The sequence below is a fragment of the Cygnus olor genome, chromosome 6 (assembly GCF_009769625.2).
Source record: "Cygnus olor isolate bCygOlo1 chromosome 6, bCygOlo1.pri.v2, whole genome shotgun sequence".
NCBI classification, from domain to species: Eukaryota; Metazoa; Chordata; class Aves; order Anseriformes; family Anatidae; genus Cygnus; species Cygnus olor.
In genome coordinates, this window is record NC_049174.1 from 35,535,728 (window position 1) to 35,558,228 (window position 22,501).

At 40.4% G+C, this 22,501-nt stretch overlaps 1 protein-coding gene and 1 long non-coding RNA gene across 7 annotated transcripts in view; both read right to left on the reverse strand.

Moving 5' to 3' along the window:
- The window catches only part of LRP1B (LDL receptor related protein 1B), a 684,970-nt gene that overhangs the window by 647,768 nt on the left and 14,701 nt on the right, over positions 1-22,501 (reverse strand). The window lies entirely within an intron of this gene.
- LOC121072092 lies at positions 265-12,901 on the reverse strand. The gene is made up of 3 exons (XR_005820993.1): positions 12,472-12,901; positions 3,603-3,760; positions 265-3,104 (listed from the first exon to the last, which is right to left on the reverse strand). It is a non-coding gene; the product is annotated as an uncharacterized LOC121072092 (long non-coding RNA).

Genomic DNA, 22,501 nt, shown 5'->3' on the forward strand with positions numbered 1-22,501 from the left:
TACCTGTTGGTAGTGTAGCACAACATTCAGGGGTTTTTTGGTTATTAGTTTGTAAGATGTGTTCTAACCATCCGTCTGAGTACATGCAGTGCTTTGCATCAGAGGACAGCAAATAATGGGTCTGATTTTTGGTATTGCGTTTTATTCTGTGCCACACTATTAGTTTAAAATATATATACATATCACAACTGTACTCATTAGATTGAAAAAAAATATCATGACCATATTCATTAGGAGACTGAAAAAATATCACGACTGTATTCATGAGGAGATTAAAAAAAAATGAGCATTAATGGTCTAAAAGCCATTCTAAAATATAAAGAAAATATATTGAAACTGTAAAAAGGAATGCATTTTTACTGGAAGTGCAGATAGATAAACAATAGCATCACAACAATGCACCAGTAAACCACACACAAATTTTGGCTCACAATTTCAAATATGCTCCTAGTAGAGACTGCCTAGCTTCAGAAGCATTACTGCAGCCAAGGCATTAAAAAAACATTAGCTGAGAGCCAGGCACCTGCACGGGGTAGCAGGTTATCGGAGCAGACAGTTGTTCCCATTCACTTAATGAAGTTTCCTCAAGTTGCTAAAGGGTACAGCTGCTCTGTGCCCTTTTGGAGCTTTAAAAGTCTTCCCTCGGAGATCATTTGCAGTTGCTATGTATTCAACAGTTTTGAAAATCCAGCCGTCTATCTTTGCATCAAAAAACCCATATGCCCAGAAGAGGTCCGTGGAGGGAAATGTCTGAAATCTTGACCTTCTGATTTGATCTTTAAACCTAGACTTGGATGATAGCAACAACTCCAAAATAAGCATTTGATTGATAATATCCTGAAAGCCAAATATGTGTTCTTTAAACACTTTGATGAACCTGCAGAATGGTTGCATCTGCCTCCTTTTCCGGACTGTCATGCAACACCCTGTGAGGAATTGTTTTTTTCCCCAATTGTATGCAAAGAGAAAAAACACAAACACACTTGGGTCTGTGACTTTAATCAGAGCAGAGTTTAAGACTATGATTAAACAAGATAAGGCCCAAGTTTGGAAAATGTTGCCTTTTATAGACCGTAATCCTTTCTCTGTGGATATCAGTATGTTGAAGCATTACTAGTACAAACTCAGCAGTGAGGCAGGCCAACACAGCTTTACAGGTTCACAGGTCCAAGGAAGAAGCAAGACAGCCTGGGGGGCCCTGGCAAACCCAGCAATGCCTCAGCTCATCCCGAGCAGCCGACTGTCCCTCGGGTGGGAGGGGGGTAAGCTCCCTTGGAAAGAAGACTCTGGTCGGTAAACCTACCTCAAAACTCACGAGGGCATGAAGGATTTTCTTTAAAAATTGCATTTGCCCGTCTCATTTTCTTTGCCTTAAGCCACTGCTGTTTTGGTAATGGCCACAGGAGAGAGCAGCACTACACTTGGATGTTTTTTTTGCCAACCAGCCCTTAGCTGGATTTTTCCTTTGGGCCACAGATGCCGGTGATGAAGCAAATACCCAAGAACAAAATACCACCCTTCATCAGCATATGCTGATCATAGCTGTCTTATTTAGGCTAGAAACGTGATGTAAGGATGAAAGCAGGAAACTGCGTATCAATTTTTTTCTGAGTTTGTTTTACTTTGCATTAGAAATTGTGCTTCTACAGCACAGATTGCGGCTTACATGGTAGGGGATCTGCACATTCCAGACACAGAAACCTCCCAGATGTTCTGAGAGGGCGCAGCGACTCTTGGTACCACTCAGCACCCCTTTCTGGATCCACCTGATGTTCAACAATATTCCAGATTACGCAGCACAGGCACCCAGAAGGAAGAAGTCTTTCTTGAAAGGCTTTCTAAAAACGAGTAGAGGAATGTTTTCTGTTCTCTTCTGAAACGCAGCCTTCCCGTGGTGATTAACATAACTACTCTCGGCATGGCCAGCAGAGCTGGTCTTACAGCAACAGACCCATCATTTTTATTCCGAGCATGGGAAGAGCAGTGATTATTACTGCATGAGAAATTTTACTAAAGTTTTGTATTCCGAAGATTTTGAGGAAAGAGTTACTCGTTTGGCACCAGTGAAGACCTCCTACTTAGGGAGCTACCCCTAATTTACAGATGGGAAACTGATGGATGAAGCAGGACTCATGGGGGACTACAAATTGTCCTGGGCTCTTAAACCTGAAATGTAAAAACATACGAGACCCAAGCTACCCGCTGCACTGACAACCTGGCACAAAACGGCATAGGTCAAACATCTAGCTGCTTGCTCCTGCTTTCCAGGCTAAAATTTAGGGCTGGCATCTTTATTCAATGCCTGCAAATTACAGCTAAATGAGACCTTTCAGTGGTGTCAGCCCCATGCAACACAACCACCCTAAAGCAAAACCAGATTCTGCTGGCTGGGAAGTGCTGATGGATTTTGGTAACCAAACTTGACCCTCGCTATTAGAAACCAGCACCACATTTTTGTATGCCATTCATAAGTTATTTTAATATGCAGATGTATGCCTGCTCTGTTTGATTAGAAGGTAAAAAGGCAAACGTTCCTATAATGTGAATTAAATGCCCTACATTCATAGTAAAAGACTGCAGAAAAGCTGTAAGGATTCCTAACGGCGAGCCACTCTTCCCCAGGAATGTTTTCAAAAGGACTGACAGACCGATAATAAAATCAGAAATAAAACTACACACCACTCATCCCACAAGAAGCCTGTAGACATGGCAGCTACCGATCTTCCTTCTAGTTACAACACATCGCACAACCCCTCTCTCAGCTGTTTCACGCCAATAACGAGCATGGGCTGCTGCGACACGGGATCCCATTTTCTCCCATGCCCTCCTGCATGCTGGCGGCAAGAGCGTGTTTTATAAACACATCCCGGTTATTTCCCTCGGGCTGGATGAGACACACACTGGTGAGCACTTAGAAGTTCAGCATTTTCTCCACGAGCTGCAGCGAGTGGCTCTGTGAAAGCTCTCTCGGCAGGGCACCGTGCCTCTGAAGCGTGGATTTCCTCGGCTCCCCGCAGGATCCCACAAACATCTCACCCAGGAGTTCGGCTCCCCGCTATCAACAATGTAGTGCATTGCCTACGAGGTCCCGCAATGCCCCAGTGCTGCTGGTAGGTCACGTTAAGCAAAAAAAAACCACAACTAATTACAGCACCGAAGTGTACGTGTGCCTGTAGTCCTTATATACTTCAATAACGCAATCGTCTGCTGCAATGAATAATAGCATGTTACATAGACAATCACCCTTGAGGGAAAGCGTTCCTCTAAGCCTAGATGACACCCTGCATTCAGTCCATTTGTACTAGAGGAGGAATCAATAAGCACGCCCCACGAAGGCATTTCAGCAATGCCACTCCAACCTCAGCTTGGCGTGCCGAAAAAGATTTAGATCTGGGAAAGCATTGCCTACCGGAGGGGAAAAAAAAATATGCTGACACCAGTCTCATTTTGCAGCTGTAATTTCCATTCTGTTTTTGCACTGCAAGGTGATTTGATGAGCCAAAATAAAGTATTTTAATAAGTCACTTCGTGGAAGCTAAAGCTGCTGAAATCTAATTTTTTCTTTCACAACTCAAGTACTCCAAGAGTAGTCACCGACTCACCTGAGAGTCCTTGATGTTCCATTCAGACATCTCTGATTAACTGAAGGAAGCACTAAAACCCACACATCGGCAAGCCTTAAAGGAAATGTTTGGGAACATAAGGAAGTCATTACAAGCACCCAGTCACGTTACGCGTTCCCTCTGTTTTGAAAGGTAATCTGAAACAAAAAAAAACACTTTTTCTTCAAGAACTGTTTCTATCGAATAAAAAAAGAATAACACAAAAAGCCTTGAAAAAAATACCGCCGGATTATAATGCATACCCTTATCTCCACAAAAATCACATGCCAGATGAAAGAGAGGGCCTAAGCAGAGATTTCTTTTAGAGCACCTGAATTTGCTACAACAAAGAGATAAGCAGTATTATTACATCCTATTCTGGGATTTGGGTTTTTGTGCTTGCTAATTATCCTGGAGCATTCTGCAGCCAGAGTTCAGACCTCACATTTGATTCTAGCAGAGATGAGTAGAAATTGTACATTCAGAACAAGTACAGCGTATGCACAAATTTGTCTTCATTACCAGTCTGTTTTCAATGACCAGAACAGTTGAAACATGCCAGATTTGGGTCTTATTTATGATACTCATGAGAATCCAGCTATGCAACTACGTATTCACATCCGTATCGCTAAGACATCGCTAACTTTGTTTCCCCAGTTGTAAAATGGGAATAATAATGCTTAGCGGTCCACATTGCTCATTTAATGAAATAATTAACTAGAGACAATTTATGTTCCAATTTAGGCCCCCTTTACAACTGCAGCAGAAATGAGAGAATTGCACAGCGAGCAAGTCATGGCATGGTGCCTCCGAGGAGATTAAGTGCCATTGGCACCTGCTGAGGCTCAGTGCGGCCGCAGCTCAGGTTGCGACTTTGAATCTGCCCAGGAGAAGAAAAGCAAAGCCACAGGAGCCAGCGGGGGAAGCTTTTTATCAACGCAAACACTTCTGCGTACTCAAATCGGTAGACGTTAAAATTATCGACTGGTCAGCAGTTGGAAAATTTCATATGGACTCTGCTCATTTTGCAAGTGCTACAAAACTCAGCTCAAACAGCAGAGCAACTGGACGCTGAAATACTTCACGCCAATCAACAAGTTATCTGGAGTCACCTGTATTTCCAAAGACCTCCACAGAGCTCGTGCACATCTCTACAAATACATATTTTGCTCTGAGAGCCCTGTTACAAAGGAAGACAAACCCCCATACGGCTCTGCAGGGAGAGAGGCCCCAGAGGCAGGAGGGGCTGCCGACGCAGGTACGGCTTTGTGAGACAGCAGGCAGCTCCCACAAAACCAGCCCCAGGGGAAATTTACCCTAATGGCAACCTACGAAAACACGGTATTTACGGGATAAAGGTTACCGCTCAATGTTGCTTCCACTTCGGCTTCCAAGATCACCACGATATACATTAAAGAACATTTTCATGCACATTTCCTTTGTACCAACAGCCAGCAGAGTACTCTGCTGAGGGTAAAGTGGAACTCAGTCATTTAATGATTTATTACCTCGGGTTCTTTGTGAGCCATTTACAGCTATGAACTTTAACATAGGAGTTTAGGGATATTTCAGGAGCTATTAGCATAATGATCCCTTGTTAGGATCCTCAACTGCCAGAATTCTCAAATGGTCTTTTTCAATTGTAAGGTCAGAACAAACATGCAATCATGTTGCTAAATATGACATGCACAAACATCGCACATCTGTGTTCCTATGGAAACTGTTTCATTTATGTTTGGGGTTGACATTTATTTATTTTTTCTGTTATTTTACCATCTCTCAAAATTCACCTGTTCATCCGAAATTTTCAATGTCCAAGTTGAAAATACCGATCCCAGTGTTGATCTTAGTATCAGGAACACTTTATTTGAAGCTGACTTAAAAATATGACTTTTCCTTCATGAATACTGAATGAACAGTGGTTTAGTTGGGATTAGTATACATGGCAGCATTTGAAAAGAAACAGAATGCCTGAAGTTTGAGATTTATACATCTCAGCTGAGTCACTCCTGTGCTTCACACTTCTCCTCTACACCTTAAGAAGGTTGCTGTGCTACTTCAGCAATTCATTTACAGCCCCTCCTTTTCTTATTTTTATTGCAAGTTGACTGGTTAGCAAAGATTTTTCCCCTTGATCTATCCATCTTGTCTGATTTTCCTTGCTACATTTACAGAAACGGTCAGAGACACGTTATGCTTCATGAAGCTTTTTTATACTTGTAGGAGCTCGGATCAGAGTAGCTTGGGAGGACTGAACCAATTTAGCCTGAACAGGAATTTGACCCAAAGTGCTGTCAAAAACTTAAAACTGAACTCCTTTAATATTTTAGATGAACATACCGGTTTAATAAAAGTTGGCATTCTTCTGAACCTCTGTATAGCATTCCCAGCCAAAAAGAAAAATAAGACCTTTTGTATGAGATCACAGGTCCGTCCCAGTGGAGGAAACCAGAGGAACAGCAGTTTCCATACAGGTAACTTAAGGCCACTCATTAAACAACACAATTTGCTACAATTATTTTGGATTATTGGAGAATTACCAAGATATATTTTACTGGGTATCTGTTAACACTTTTCCATGGCTCGCAGAGTAATAAATTATGATAGGGATGTCTACACAAAGAAAAAAAACATTTTCAAACAGATCAATTCTGTAATTATAAATAATTATTAGATAAATAAAATAAGAAGCAAGAATGCAAGAAATCACATAAAACAAGGTCACTGCTAAAGCCAGGCTATTCCAAAAGAGCATAAAGCTGGTACTTCTTAACTTCCTACAGACTTTCAGAGAAACATTTATTAAAATTTGTCTGTCCCTAGCTCTTCAGCCCTGGGAGGAGCATGTTACAGCTGACATTATCATTTACAGAGATTTCTCCACATTATAATCAGTCCCCAAAGAAGCATTTTCTCCTCTCAAATCCTGTGGTCCCTAAAGCAGTCCCTGTAACTAAGCAGACCTGTAATCTTTCAGCTTTTCAGTATCTTGCAGCAATTTGCTGGCCCTGCTGAGCACTATTTCAGGATCGTTTGTTTTAATTCTCAGTCCCCTCTATTCCCCCAATTAAAATTCGAGTTAATTAATAGCACTGGTACAACTAAAAAGGTGTCAGAAAGGCCTTAACTTTCCCTTCTACTCCTGTTGCTTCAAAATAAGAGTAGCTTTTTCTGTGTTTTCCCACATTACTCCTGTAATTTGTTATACCAGCAGCATAGATTGGGTGCATTTGAAGAGCTCCAAGAACATTTTTTTTGCCCAGTTCCTGATTATTGCCACATTAACCAAAACAGCTTTGTCCTTCATCTGTAATATGTTTCCTCCTATCATGGAAAGACTTGTCAGGAACTTTCGTAGCTCGGGACCAATGCACACGCTCAGCTTCTGCAAGACTGAAATGTAATCCTGATTTCAGTAGGACTGAGGAGGATACCCCCTCAGAGGCTACCTCTGTCTCCCCATGCTTTTGTGTTCAGATAATTACACCCACAAGCAACTTGGCTCACCATAGTCTCCTCCAGCACATCTGCACAGTGATTCACACCGCAACAACCTGAGGAGATTTCAGTCCTCAAAGAAATCAGTCATGGTGTCTCTCTGCTTACAGCTAACTTCTAGATGTAACACTTTTCCAATGTGTTGATGCATACAGTCTGCAGAATAAGCAATGAAGTTTCTTTATTTCCTAACTAGCTCCACAAACACATACTACCACTTCAAAAGGTTTCTCCCCAAAACACTGACACCTCGCAGACAGAGCAAGATAAAAATCAAAGGAACAACCACTGGTGCTCCACTGGAGGTTTCTGGGACTGGCTCTGCTTCACCAAACCCAACACAGAATCAAATTATTGCACAGTTTCTGAACATGTTCAGTGACTGGTTGCTCTTTGCACTGAAGGATGCTCTTCTGATACAAGTGGCCATCAGTCAAAGAATCTCTGATCTAGTTTCAATTCAAAAGATCAGTTACTCCAAACCATTAATTCCTAGGGTTCTTCAACCAGGAGGGAGTGCAGGAGCCTTGTCCAAATGCCACTTCCATTGCAATGTCTCCACTATAGCACAGTTGTTCAAGTGCAACAAGAAAAGCATGCTATACGGTCTTTAGTACATAGCCTGCACTTCATCTCCTCTGCTTCATATTTATAGTCTTGACAAAGTCAACATCAAGGCTACCTTCACCCGAGGATCAACGCCACTTGACTAGACCAGGCTAAAGCGAAAATTCTGAAGCTGAACCTTACCTGACCGTCTTTTTCAATCTTTCTCCAAGTATGATCAATGCCACTGTGCACAGCTAAAGCTGTCAGTCTCCTCTTTATAAAGCTGCTCATCATATTTATCATAGCCAGTTTTGCAACCCGAAAGTTGATTTTCAGTGAAAACCCACCTCTGAGGTCAACATTACATGACAATGCTCTCTGTATTATCAGCTACCCTACAAGTGTCCTGTAGCAGTTAGAGCATCAGCTAGAAAAATGTTCACAGACAACGCAGCTTTTCCAAAGAAAAGCTTTTTATATGCTGAAAATCTCCATTACCGATTTACATAGTGACTCCTTCTTGAACTTTTGATATTTTGTGCTATCTAACAATAATGGTTTGCTCAAATACTTTAGCTTTTACAAATCTTTTTAGAAATAAACCATGATGTAAGCTAACTGGAAACACGTACATCTGACCTCAACTATGTGACCTCCTCCTCTAGAAGCATACTATTTTGGTGCAATTTTCAGGTAAGTCTTAAAGGCTTCTTTCACAGCCCCTACATTTTTTTGATTGCTGGACTTTCACCTCTAAATAAACCCAGAAAGACAGCAGATTCTAAATTCTATTTAGAATTTAAGATAATCTGAAGCAGTGTTGACACACAGCTGTATGCTCAAAATTCACAATAAAGAGTTGAACATCATCCAATACTGCAAGTAACTTCTGAGGTACTCTACCGGCTTGGCAAAAACGAGATAAAAAAAAAAAAAAAAAACAGTCTGCTAAACTCAACATCCCTGTATACTAAGAAGTGCTCATCTGACTTTGTGGGAAGTGCAGGGAGCTCTGCAATTTTAATGGTCAAATTACTTATGTTGGTACCCAACCACAAATTTGCATGCCAAGCTTGAGGGTACACCTTTGGAAAAATCCAGGCTCCAAATCAAGTGAATAGGGCAGTAAATGAAGTAATCTAGGTTAATGCAGGAATGGTCAGGCAAAGGCGCAGAGATGGAGCTCTAGTCTGTCTAGGGGAATGAAAAAAAATAAAGGTTGAAATGTAAGAGTCCATGAGATGTACTAGGAAACAAAGGGAATAACTTTGTAGCTAACATAAAAGATAGCAATGGCTTTGAAAGCCATTTGACACAAAAACAGAAGCACACACAACAGTAAAAATATGTATTATTACGCTCAATGCGACATAACCACTTTCCAGAGTAACCTACATAGGAATGTGTGTTTCCTCCAGATTTAAAATTAACGACTTGATAGATTGAGGGGAGAAACAATCTGTCGTAAAGAGATCTTTTAAACAAGGCACATATGCACTGTAATACTTTAATTGTACATCTGTGTATTTTAGAAACATATCTATCTGACCTTCTGCATACTAAGAATTCATTGATTTTCACTAATTCTTAGCGCTCAGCAGGATCCTTGATTCTCAGAGCAAACCGACAGCAAACATTTGTAAATCTCTTACTTTGGAAGTGCCTTAACAAGTCAAGGGAAGCACTAAATTTCTTTGGTATGTAGTGAAAATATTTTCTTGTTATGATTTCAGGACCAAAAAGTGGTCTAAACACAAGGGTTATTTGTAAGCAAGTAGATGGAGTCAATAAATTAAGTTCAGTCACATGCATGAGTTTCTTGAATTATACCAAAATGTTCTTTGGCGATTTTGGGCTGAGCATCACATTGCCATGCACAAGCCAAAGGAAAGATAGCGTCTGAGTTGTCCTTTCTGTCCTTGTAGGACATGATCTGGCTACTGGAGATGTGTCTAAGCTGCAACTAATTACTCAACTTTTGCCTTTAAGTTCCTGTTATTCCTGTTATTTTGAGTTGAACAGACACCATGCAACAACTGCAGAGCTGCTCCTAGAGACACTAGAAAAGCTAGGAAGAGATTTTCTTAAAATCAAGATGTCAAAATATTCCCCTTATTTTTCTCATTTTGCATTTTGTTCCCTTGATTGCTTTCGTCAATTTATAGCTTGTCTTTACTTGGTTTGATTTGCTTTCCATAATGTATCCCCTTCACTTTTCATCCTCTGAAGAAAACATTTTGCCTCAGAGGAAAAAAATTCCATAGAAAGTTTTCTTGGTTTTAAAGACCACTTATTCTGATTTTTGAAAGATGCTCAGCTCTTGCTTTACATATTCTCTTTGAACTGTTATATTGTCCTCTCTTTTTTAGATTTAATAATCTGCTATTTTTAAAAGGTACATCATACGTTCACAGTGCTGGAGCTAATTCTCTGCAGTGAACGTCGCAGACAGAATACTTTCCTATACAAAAGGAAATCAGATGAGAAATGCCAGGACTGGGTTGGAAGCTAGTGGACAGGTACGTGCTTCAACAGTTAATTTTCCAGTGGGTCACAGCACACACTACTGTCTCTTGAGTAAACACAACCTGCCAGTCTTTTGTACTTAATTAGTAAAATACCACATTTTTCCACCAATTAAAAGCAGTGGTATACATCGGTTTTTTAAAAGATCACTTTCCTACTAGGACAAAAAAAAAAAAAAACATGAACACTGACACTGAAAATATTATTGAAAAAACCTGCAATAACATTACTGAAATTCCTTTTTTTTTTTTTCCTCTCCTGAACAGCAGCATGAATTATTCTTCAGCAGCCAGCAAATAACATCAATTAGGAAGAGAAGCAAGATGTGCTACTATAAAAGGACATTATCTCCCCTTGGCTAAAATGACCTTTTTAAAACCGAAGTAAAATTTTTAATTAAAAGTCCGAATTGCTTCTAGGACTGTCTTAAAACCAGGAACTTTTCATAAAATTGAGGTAATTATGAAGTACCAAACATATGAGAGTTTAAAATAGGTTATATATATCACATATTGATCCATACAGGTTATATAAATTTGTGTAACAAGCATATGGATTTAATCCCTCACTTGTACAATAAAATATGCTTACATCAAAATCCATTTATTTGTTACATATTGGTTTATGAATAAAGAACGTTGTGGCATTACTATTTTATTTGCCTGCATACAAAGTAGGGGTTCATTTATGACAAATTGATTAATGCATATAATATGTTGCTTTGCAGTTGCGGAATATTAGATGTAGCAGAATTGCTTTTGGTTTGTAAGTCATTAATTTGCTGATAAGCCATGCTGGTTGGATTTCAACCCATAAAGGTCTATTTGCCTTTAACTTTGAATAACGGCTGCTAAGAGGTACCAGGAGTTGTGTATGCAGAGAGACTCCTGCAGTATGTAAGAAAATTACTCCCATGTTTAGGAGTTACCTATGTTATTAAAGGTAGCCGTAACAGAATTTGAATATTAACCTACCATTCACATGAGATTTGTGACTAGATGAGCACCAAAATTTGGAAAAAAAAATAGCTAAGTTCACAGGAAGGATGTATATATGTAAAACAACATTTCTGTAAGATGTATATGTCGCATCTCTTCTTCAGCAGTAATATTAAATACATATTTTCATTAAAAAATGTTGTAGCTGGCTTTATGATACACATTTTAAGCAATCTTCGAATCTAATGTCACCCTCACACTCCAGGCAGAGGTTTATAGGAGGGAAGGGTTCATGGCATGGGGAAGGGAGCAAGAGCGGGGCTTTTCCACCCTCAGTACCATGGCCAAGCATCACCAACTGCAGCATCCCAGAGCTGTATCACTGGTGTATTTCTTTTACAGAAGTAACAGCTTTATAAACCTGCTTACTCCATCCCTGTTATAGCCTGTCAAGCCCGCTGAGAAGCAGAGAAACCCAAAAAGCACAAATAACACTTCCTTTAGGAGCACGGGACCAGACTGGCAGGCGCGGAGCAGCAGCCACGGGGCCATTTCGGTGCCCGCAGCAGGGCTGAGGCCCATGGGAGCTCCATCTGCTGACATGGACAATCAGCTTTGCCAAAGTTTGTCCAGAATTACCACTTCCATATTTTCCATAGATCTGTCATCTCTGACATAAACCTGCCAAAAAGCTGAGCTACTGACTAGTTGTGGAGAAGGGAGCAAGAGCAATTTCTCCTGATGGGAGAAAACTGGAGGAGAATTACAAGGAGGGGGGAACAGGGAGGGGACTCTACAAAATAACTGCAGATTCCTTCTCTCACAGCCTTTTCCAAGGATTTCGACATGAAAGGGGAAAATATGGGTCTATGGATGTGATGAAACAAATAAATATATATATATAATATATAATATATAATATATATATTTGCTGAGGACTCCTCTAAAGAGCTTGCAAAATAACTGTATATGAAAACTAATTTATAGGGAAAAAGCTATATGGTCATTGATTTAAGCTTAAATATTTGGTATTGGTTTTGTTTCAAAAGTGGCAGCTTCTTTTCTTATGTACAGGGTATTGGTTTCCAGTACTAGCACCAAAGAAATTCACTCTGTGTGCTAATGGCAAAGTTTGGGTCTCTGATAGTAACAAAGGCTTAAAACTTTCTAATGCTTTTAAAACATTGCTATTTATTCTACACCAGGACAGACAGGAAAGTATTCCCACTTTAACTGCAGAAAAGGAGGCACGGAAGAGAAGACAGTAACTTCAGACACTAGGAGGCTTTGGAGGGGTTACAACACACTTGGCAGAAGTGATGGAAATCCGTGTCAAATCAATAGGTGCAACTGATTACCTGCTATCACAGATGATGATGATAGCACTGCTTCAGACCAGGAGCTTGAAGGCTCTTGTTTGCTGGGAGGTTAAACATGTTGCATTCACATCTCACTTCAATTACATTGCAGAGGTTAGAGAAATTAAATAGGCATTAGTCAGCCAACCTCATTAACCCTGAGTTAAGACAGAGAGACAGAAATCACTAATTTGAACACGCATTTTAATAAAGCAAACACGACACAATAGGTTTACTATTATGTACATTAAGAATAGGATTAATAGAGTAAGATTAGAAAGAATGCTTTTGAGTGCTATAATGTTTCACACATTAGAAAAAAGACTGGCATGTTTGAAAATACGATGCCTGACTGATTAACATCCATTTAATCTTTTCAAATGTTAAATTTGCTTTTCAATGGAAATGTATTTGTTGAAACACAACAACTGACTCCAATGCACTCCTACCAGAACAATTGCATCTACCCTGAAATCCAAATATTTCAGCCAAAATCAATGCATTTTAACACAAGTCAATAAAATTACATGAGATGAAATACTTATTTTAACCAATACATTTCCCATAAAATGTACATAGTGTTAGTGAAACCAACCTAAAGTCATTGGATCTCAAAGTTAGATGTAAACTTGAAGTTAAATAGAGGAAGATGAGGGGGAAAATATTACCAGTGGTAGCGATCTCATTTGAGACAGGCAATACATTTCCTTAAAATGCAGAAAAATGGGTAGTAGAGTGCTCACTATACATAATCATTTTTCTTCCCTATTTACCTGTGTAATCTAGAAATTTCATGAATAACCATCCATTTTGTGTCTGTATTGCCCAGACATTTTTTTTTTTTACTCCCAAGATTTCTGCTCTGGGGCAAGGAAGTCACTGAGCCACAAGGGAAACAGCTCAGCAGAAGAGCAGGCAGATGCTGCTGGTATCTCCCTCCCTCTTCCATCTGGACACACCACAGTACTCACTGGAAAGCAGCATATTTCTGAAATCTGCCCATACTTGCTTCCCACTTTGTGCCTGATTGTGTGTATCTGAAGAAAACACCACATCACTTCTATGCCCTTGAAAATGTGGGATTGTTTTTTAATATATTTTTTTTTTGAAAAGTTTTTTCTTGAAATGACCCTTTGCGTGTGTCCCCCATGATGAATTACCTGAGATGCACAAAGCTGGTTATTAATACCATATATATTGCTACGTATCACTATATACTGTTGCCTGATTAGAACATTCTGGTTTGACAGGTCAAAAAAAATATTGTACTTTCCTAAAACGATATGTGCTCCCTCTAGTGTCCATGAAAATCCGCTCCTAATGGTGAATAAACTGCGTGGGATCATGTCCAATGCTACAATAAAAGCCTATAAGAACTAATATATGACTCCAGAATGAATCAGCATTGAATTAAATCATAGGATTTAAAACAGGAGATAAGTTTGCAAGAATTTAAGAAAGGTTAAGCTAGAATAGAGAGCTGGTCAGGAAAAGACCCGTATAACTGGAAAGAGATCAGCGTTTCACTTTTTATATTCATAAAATATTTTTGGGGGGTTTAGCTTCCTAAAATACATCAGCCAAGTTTCTGTTTTGTCACAAACCACTACATTTAAACTGACACACCGCTCAAGGCATTTGCCTCTCTTAAAACAGCTAAAACTATAAATTCACAATAAGATTAAAATCAATTATTTAAATCAAAGTTTTCTGCTTGTTGGTTTAAATCACAGCTAAATCACTTTGATTTAAGTCAATTCACCTTACTGAACCCTTTAATCTTTAAGTCAATGACAAAGCTCCCATTGACTTCAAGAGGACGCTTTAGGAGGATTCCCTCAGGCTGAGCAAACCAAACTCTTGCCTGTTCACTCTGCCAGAATCACGTTTAAGCAGCTATTAGCCAAGTCCGATACATTTGTTTTACAGACCAACAGAGGGGCATCAACCATTACACAACCTCATGCCGAAAGAGTACAGAAACGGAGCGAGAATCCCGTCTTTTTTCCCTCCCCTGCTACATGTTTTTACTTTTAACTAGCTCTGTTTGAAAGCTAACTTTGTCTCTTCTACAGGAATGTTTAAGCCCTGATCCAGCAGCATTGCACAGAGCTGTCGGAGCCAATGCAAAACTCTGTTTACACCAAATCAGGTCCCATCTGTCCACTCGCACTAAATATATTGGCTGATCAGGGTCTAGGAGTTCTCTGCACTTGAATTGTTCTTTTTTGGGGGCATCAGGACGCATGCAGCATTTTTATAAAAAGCTGGCTGATGTTTTAGTGCCAGTGCTGCGAGAGAAAGATCCTGCATTCATTATTCACAACTCTCTCTGAAGTCAGGGCTGGGTTTTGCCAACACATTAATTCTCACTATTTTTTTTCGGAGGAAAAAGAAAAGATCTTTGGAGGAGAACCAAACCAGTAAGCACACACAACAAGCACACATGCAAATACATATCAGAAAGTGTTTTCAGCAAAAAAAAAAAATGGCTGCATTAAAGACGGAAACACAATTTAAACATTCAAATTAAATAAGGCAATTAAGACAAACTAACTCACGTATTCCTACGGGCGTTTTTAAGAGCTCTAGATGTGGGACCAAGTTAACTGAAGTGGTGCTGTTAATTTAACTAAACCACGAAATGGTCCTTGTCCCTCCTAAAATGGTTGTTTCTCTGGATACCTCACACTTACGTACTTGAACTATTCCTTTCTTAGTGGCCATTTCTGAGCATCCAAGGGGCTTTTCTGACCGCTTACAGCTTTCCAGGAAGCGCGTGTAGTTCTGATAAACACTGATATAATAAAATCAGAAGCTACCGCCCCTAATGAAGCAATTATCTCTCAAGCTAAAAATAAATATGAGAAGTCCAATTAAACAATTTTGTTCTCCCTAATACTGCCCAGTTGTTCTTTCCCTGAACCTTTAATACAGATGATGTGCACACATCACCATATAATTTGCACCCAGAAGCACCGTACTTCTGGTGTATATTTGGATATTTGGGACTTTTGCAATCACAGAGGCACCTTTAGGAAAAACGGAGCCCTAATTCACTAAATGCTGTTTTTGCATTTTCCTCAACTCTTCCAGGAAAAGTCGGCAACAACAGCATTAGCGTATCCCCAAGGTAGTCAAGAAATTGGTGCCTTATTACCCGTGATCACAGCAAATTGCGGAGGAATTACGTAATTTGTCTCTACAGGTCACATTACGGCGACTACCCCTGCACAGGGAGAATATCAGCACGGAACTTGTCCCCATGGTTACACCCTGATTAATGCACGGCTTCTTTGTAGAAGTTCAGGATCAGCAGCTGCTGGGCACAAACCCAATGTAAACCCGGTGCCCTGCCTAACTTGGATATCCCATGGACTTATCTTTCATTTTGCCAACAGAAAGCTATTAATAGCAACATTTTAAATAAGCCAGATTTTTGAAAGTGAACTAGAAATCACTACAGTGGGAAGGCACTTATAAGGCACTGCTATACCACTGAAGAGATCTGAACACAATTATTAGATGTATTCCTAGAGGGAGAAATTTCCTCTATATGTTTTTTTTTTAGAACCACACTCATGGTTTTATGTCTTGAGGGTTTGCCTGAGCAAAGCAAGAGTTTTGCTTACATTAAAAGGAAGTTCTAAACTAATAGCAACAAGCGTAACACTAAATATAAAGGTAGAAGGACTTTAAAGATAATAATGGGAAGCAAATGGCTAACCACAAGACCGAAGAGGAACACATGGGCTAGAAGAGGTGCACAATGCTGCCTGATAGCAGACTGGTCCAAGACCAGCTGCAGAAAAACCAAAGTCCCCCACAGACATGAGTACACAATATTTTATTATTATTTTTTTGGTCATAAAGAGCTTTCAAATAATTAAGCTACTGCTGTGGTATATTAGAAACTAGCTTTAAAAGTGTTTCCGTCAAGATACGCATGGCAAGAATATGTGAACTATTAGATACAAAGACAGGGCTCATGCACCAGAGACACTGATCATCTCCCAAACTTCCACTTCACCAGAAAGGACATGTAGGAAAAGTATTGGGAGGAGAAGAACAAAGATAAAATAAGCAAAAAGCTCAACACCAACTACATCAAGACCAGCGGGTTTCCTCCCAGCCTTTTGGCAGGTTTTGCCTCGCATCTATGCAGAATCAGATACATGGATTGGGGCCAAGAAATACACAGTTATGATTTTATTGAACAATCTTTATTGGAGGAGAGGGGTTGTTAAACTTTCACTTACAGCTTTTTTTAAAAGGTAGTTTAGTAAAAAGGTTGAAGCTCTGGGGACCGTTACCACAAGATAAATGTGAGAGCTTTGCAGATCCAGAGTGAATCTGCTTATGTAGAACAAGGAAAAAGAAAGCACTCTGGAGAAATTAAGGCCATCTCCCACTTTCCATTTGTTCTTTTCTTCCCCAGAACCACCTCACCCTAATCCTTTTTTGCTTCAAAACTTGAGGACTCGTCTGGCTACTTTACCCACTAAGAACACTTGAGTCAGACCTCACATCCTCCTGTTTCATCACGTATCAGAAGCTTTTATTCTTTTTAGACACTTACTCCAACTGCTGCCCAGCTGGCGCACCTCTGCACCCCTTCCCAACGCATCGTCTTGCCCATTTCAGAGGTGGAGTTTGGAGCCCCGCAATCCCTCGTGCTCATGGGGCAGGTGTCCTCGTGTCTTCTGAGCAGAAGCCTCGACTTGCGCGCTGTCTCTGTTCCTAAATGCATCCCTCTTCCCACGCCAGCTAATCCTTGGCTCACAATACAACCCCTATGCGTTTTGTCATTTTTCTGTAACTGATCTACTTAGGAAGAGAACTTTAAAAATTTGCAAAGGCAAAGTAAGAGAAAGACATATTATTCTTGAGAAAGCAGTTATATAACCCCTCATTTGTAAGATTATGCACTGCATAATGACTTTGGGAATATCTTGTGCAGATCAGTTTTACATGTACATTAGCTTCTACACTCTCAGCAATCTCGGACCTTGTCGCTCAGCCCATCACACAGATGATCCTTGTAATAGCAGATTTGTCTTTACATATTTTTATTCCTAGCCTACAGCACAAGACAAAGAAGAAATAATTCTTAATCCACTTTGTCTAGCTAAGACCGAAAGGACATAACATGATTCAGGCACAAGTGAACTTGCTCTGGAGCCCCAGCATCCTGCCTGCATCCCATAGATGGGACATTAGGAGACCACAGGGGAGAAGACCAGTTTTCAAACAGGCCGCAGAAATGAGGATACCGTGGGTAGGGCAGCACGTTCATCCTCACCAGGTAGCACAATTTCACTGTTCCTGTTTAAGGACTCAGCAGAGGGAAAGACGAGAGCTCCCCCAGGAGCCTGGCTGCAGCTCACTAGGACAGGTCAGTTGATGCAAGCTCTTCGGGCAAGGGCTCTGCCTGACCGAGTGACACAGCTCGAAAACACCACCTGACCTTGAGAAAGTGGCAGAGCTTGGGTTGTTTTGTGTTGTTTTAGACTTGTTCTGGCCTCGTAAGGAACCAAAACAAACCCAACTTCCATGCAGGCAGGCAGAGCGAGTCTCCTGGTGGCAGTGGCCAGTTCTCTTGCCTGAAAACGAGTGATAAATAGCAGTATTATTCACGCATCAATAGCAGATATTCAAACACGTCTCAAAGATGGTGACTGCAAACCACGCCAAAGCGATACATACAAATCCATATCGCTCCTAAAATAACCTCTTTCATAGCTCTCAGCCAAGGAGCGGCTGCATCCTCCTGGTACAGCAGAAGTGTCAAAGGCATCTTCCTCTTGATCCCTTTGGATGAACTCGCTAAGAGAAGCCGTGCTGCTGGAGCACATCAGGTACAGGTTCAAACAGAGATTAAGTGACTTTCACAAGTGGCAAAGAACACTGGAATACAGGGTCTGAAATGGAGGAAAGATTAGAAGAAAGGTGAAGAGGTGACTTTCTTTGATGGAAAATGAACAGGTTAAAAAAATATGAAAAGCACCTCCAAAATCAAAAAGTTCAAATCTTTCCAATGGCATTGAGACAAACCCCAAATAGGAACAGATTGTGAAGATTTCTGGAATTAGGAGGCGTGGTTTTTGTTCATAGCATTTAGGGGTCGTCGGTGTTTTACATGGTTGTGGTGATTTTTTTGGTTGTTCTTCCTTTCAGGTTTTAGAAAAAGGCGAGGATATATTCAAAAGCCTGCCTATTAGCATATACTTCTTATAAGTGAGACAGATTTATGAAAAAGATTTCTCTAAATAAAAATCAACAGATGGCACTCCGTAGGTAAGTCTATTTTTTCATTTAATATATATCTGACTGCAGTCCTGGATGATTTCACGAGTCCGATTTGAACACAACTACTCTGAAAAAGATAGGAAAAACAGATTTAAATTACACTGACCCTCGCAATTCTATTAATGACAGATGAAAAACACACGCACAGCCAGGAGATCTGAATCAATCAGTTTCAGAGGCATGAGGCACCGTGCGTCATTCCATTCAGCAATTAAGCAGTTCCTAATATTTTATGATTAACAAGTTTTCAGTCACTACCACTGTAATTTTTTGTTAATGAGACAAGCCTCCCCCCCGCCTCCAAAAGAGACTTACTGGTACACAGCTACACAAACAACAGCAATTCCAGGATTCCCAGCTCAGATCATGAAACGCCGCCGCTGCCTGTGCCAGCTACTCCAGAAATCAGTGAGCTGAGCCTCACAGCACTGCCCACACCTCTGCCGCGAGAAGCAGGAGCAAGCCTCTCCCCGCAGCCCTCTGAAACCAGCTGGCAACCTCAGTGCAATTTTTACGCAAGCACAACCTTTGTGTAGCTAACTTTACCTTCTGCAACCCTCTGCTGGAAACGAGACGGAGTGGATCTGACTCCAGAAATGCATTGCTCCGACACAGAGGGAGTTTTGTTCTGGACGCTGAAGCGGACAGGATTTCAGCAATATTTTCTAGCTGAGCAACTGTCAGAAGCAACCACAGCTGCAGCAGCACTGGAGTAACCCATCCTGGGCAACAATCTCCCTAAAAAACAGTATTTCAGGTCCTACTTTGACTGAAGGGGGAATTTTTCTAGCACTAAATTATCTCCCCTCTTTTTTGGGGGTTGGGAAATAATTTATATACTAACTCAAGAGTATGTTTTAGTGAGTTCCTGTACCTACAGACAGGCACCCTGCAGTTCCAAAGAGCAGACCACCACGTAATTGCACGTTTTTCGTCCTTGTGCAAATAACTCGCAGTTTACTGTAGGCTGATTTTTCTTCATGTAATATCTGGATTAGCAATTAACATTTTAATTAAAGATGGATTAGCCAATATTAGGAAAATTATGTCTGGAACTGTTCGATTTAAAATCCACAACATATATACAGATAAACATATCTTTGTTAAGTACAAGTAATTTTCTGGTCTGTGTAAGAATGATACGATTTAGGACTCTGAGAGACAGCATAGTAATTTGATATTATTATACGTGGAGATAACCACGGAGCAAATATAATACATGAAAAGTACTTTTTTTCAAGAAGCTGCATGGTTACCACCAAGTGTTAGATGTTCATTTAGTGAGGGTTGGGACTGCGGTTCAAGAAGCTCTGCCTATAGACCACTTTAATTTAGCTATGTCTAAACCAAGCGTAGTGGGGAAGGAGGACACACTGTTCTAAATGTAAATTGTATTAGCAACAACATATTGAGATTTCTGTACTTCTTGTTCCATTCGCAGTTTTTTGCCGTGAGAATAAATCACAGCATGTTTTCTCTTCTCGTAGCGATCTTCATCACAAGATGCCGGAATGAAAACCACGCTCCTCGCACTTTGCATCTGGTCTCTTTTTATCTGGGAGCTGGTGGTTTTGTTGGTTTTCTGGTTTTTTGTTTGTTTTTTTTTTCAGGGTGGGAGTCAGGTGAGATGGAGATTAGCAGGTGTCCCCCTTCTTTCCAAAGGGAACAAAACTGTGATCATGGAATAAAAGCCAAAGAAGTAATATAGAGAATATGAAAGTATATATGGGGTGGAATACTTGAACCTATTTACCTGTCATTAAAAGTACACAGAAATTGCACTTTCCTGCTCAGTCACTGAAAGAAACTGGAACAAGCACACTTATGGCAAACAGCATTATCAGAACCCACTGAAAACCTTAACAAATGTTCTCATCAGCATCTTTTGAACCCATCTGGATACAGCTGAATGATTTTGCATTTACAAAAAAATTAGTATACTTGGAAGCCAAGTAACTAGCACAATAAATACAATGAAGCAGTGATTTATATAGCCAGCCCTTTTACTCTTTCGTACCAAGGTATTTTACTTACAATAAGATATATAAAAAAAAAAAAAAATCCAGATCACATCACACAGTTTCTAAAGCAACAGCAAATCAAAATCTTTTAAGCCAATTAACTTCAAAAAGGAAAAGCTTGCTGGGGTTGAATAAGTAGTTCCTCAGCATCTCCCTGGGTTGAATTTCACTGAGATCAGGGGTGACAGAGCTGTTTCCAACAGCGAGTGAGGTGGCCCAGCACCCAGCGGCGGGTACAGCCTCATGGCAGCAGAGATGCATCCGCAGTAATTCACAGCCAAGCAGACACGGACACTGAACACAGATCAAGTGGAAAAAAAAAAAAAAAAAAACACTTTTCATCCTTAGCAGAACCAGTGAACTCCAGGCCAGTGTTAAAAAGCAATGTTTATATAGGTCATGTCAGATTTGAGTATGACTCCTCTCCATATGCTGAAGTCATACCTTTAAGAAAACTCACTTTCAAAGCTTGGAAGGAAGAGGAGACAGAACAATGAGGAGCAACCCGACTTACAAAGCAACCAGAGAACACTGAGGCAGCAGAAATACATTTCAGAGCTGCTCATTTGAGTTTAAACATGACATTTCCCCATTTCATAGACGAGCAGCAACAGAGAAATAGTCGCAAGAGCAACTGCTTCCTCTGCCACCATCCTTCCTGAAAACTGACAACCTGAAATATTTTCATGGGATAATATTGTGGAATAGCAATTCAGACTTTTTACTAGCTTTTTGCCTTTTTTTTTTTTTTTTTTTTATAAAAAATTCAAGTAGCAACATTATTCTGGACCACATTGAGGTTCAAAACCTTGGGCTCAGAACTACCTCATTCAGGTTTAACCATGCAAAAGTTGGTAATAGACAAGAAGAGAGCCAGCAGAGAACGGTAGGGATAGGATGAACTGCTTTCCAAGATGAGTCCTATCCAGGGAGCCTATGTAAGGGCAGGCAGGAACAGTCCAGCAAATACAACCTCGGTGCCAATCCAGACATCCCCACGGCCAAACCCTGTCCTGCTGCAGGCTACAGACACAGTCAGAGGGGCTGTCACCATCTGACCCTGCGTACACGTTGCCTCTTCAGCAGCCATCATCAGACTTGCGCTAACAGCCTTCCTGAAAAATATAACTGCTTGATTTAACATCTCTGGGAAACTGTGAGGCATTACACAACGTCGTAGACCACAGCCAGCTCCCGCGACGAGACGAATCGCTGTACCAGCTTACAGGCAGCAGCGTAATGGGAACGCTTGTATTCCTACCAGTTACCGTAGTAAATAATAAATAATTTCCATCCATTGAGACGTTCTCTGATGTGAATTTAAGAAAGACAGGCCCAATACATTTTCACTGTAAACAGTGTGCGCGTGTGGCAGTTCTTTCTGTAAATCTGTTGACTTAGCCCTTAGAGCATCCTTTAAAATTACTATACAGTTAACACCTTGTTGTTCCTTTACTTGTCAAATCATGCATTACTATTAACATCTCAGAAATAAAGAAACAAACAGCATGGACTGTCAAAACCTCAGCTGCATTACCGGGAAAATAGAATTATAAAGTGCTGTGCTTGAATTCCACTAAGAGCAAAGTTTAAAAATCCACTCACAGAAGTTGCTGCAATACTTGAGGGGAGAGAGGGTATTTTGAGGCAGCACATGTGCTGCCTGAAGCTGAGCTGTCATAGCAACAAACTCATTAAAT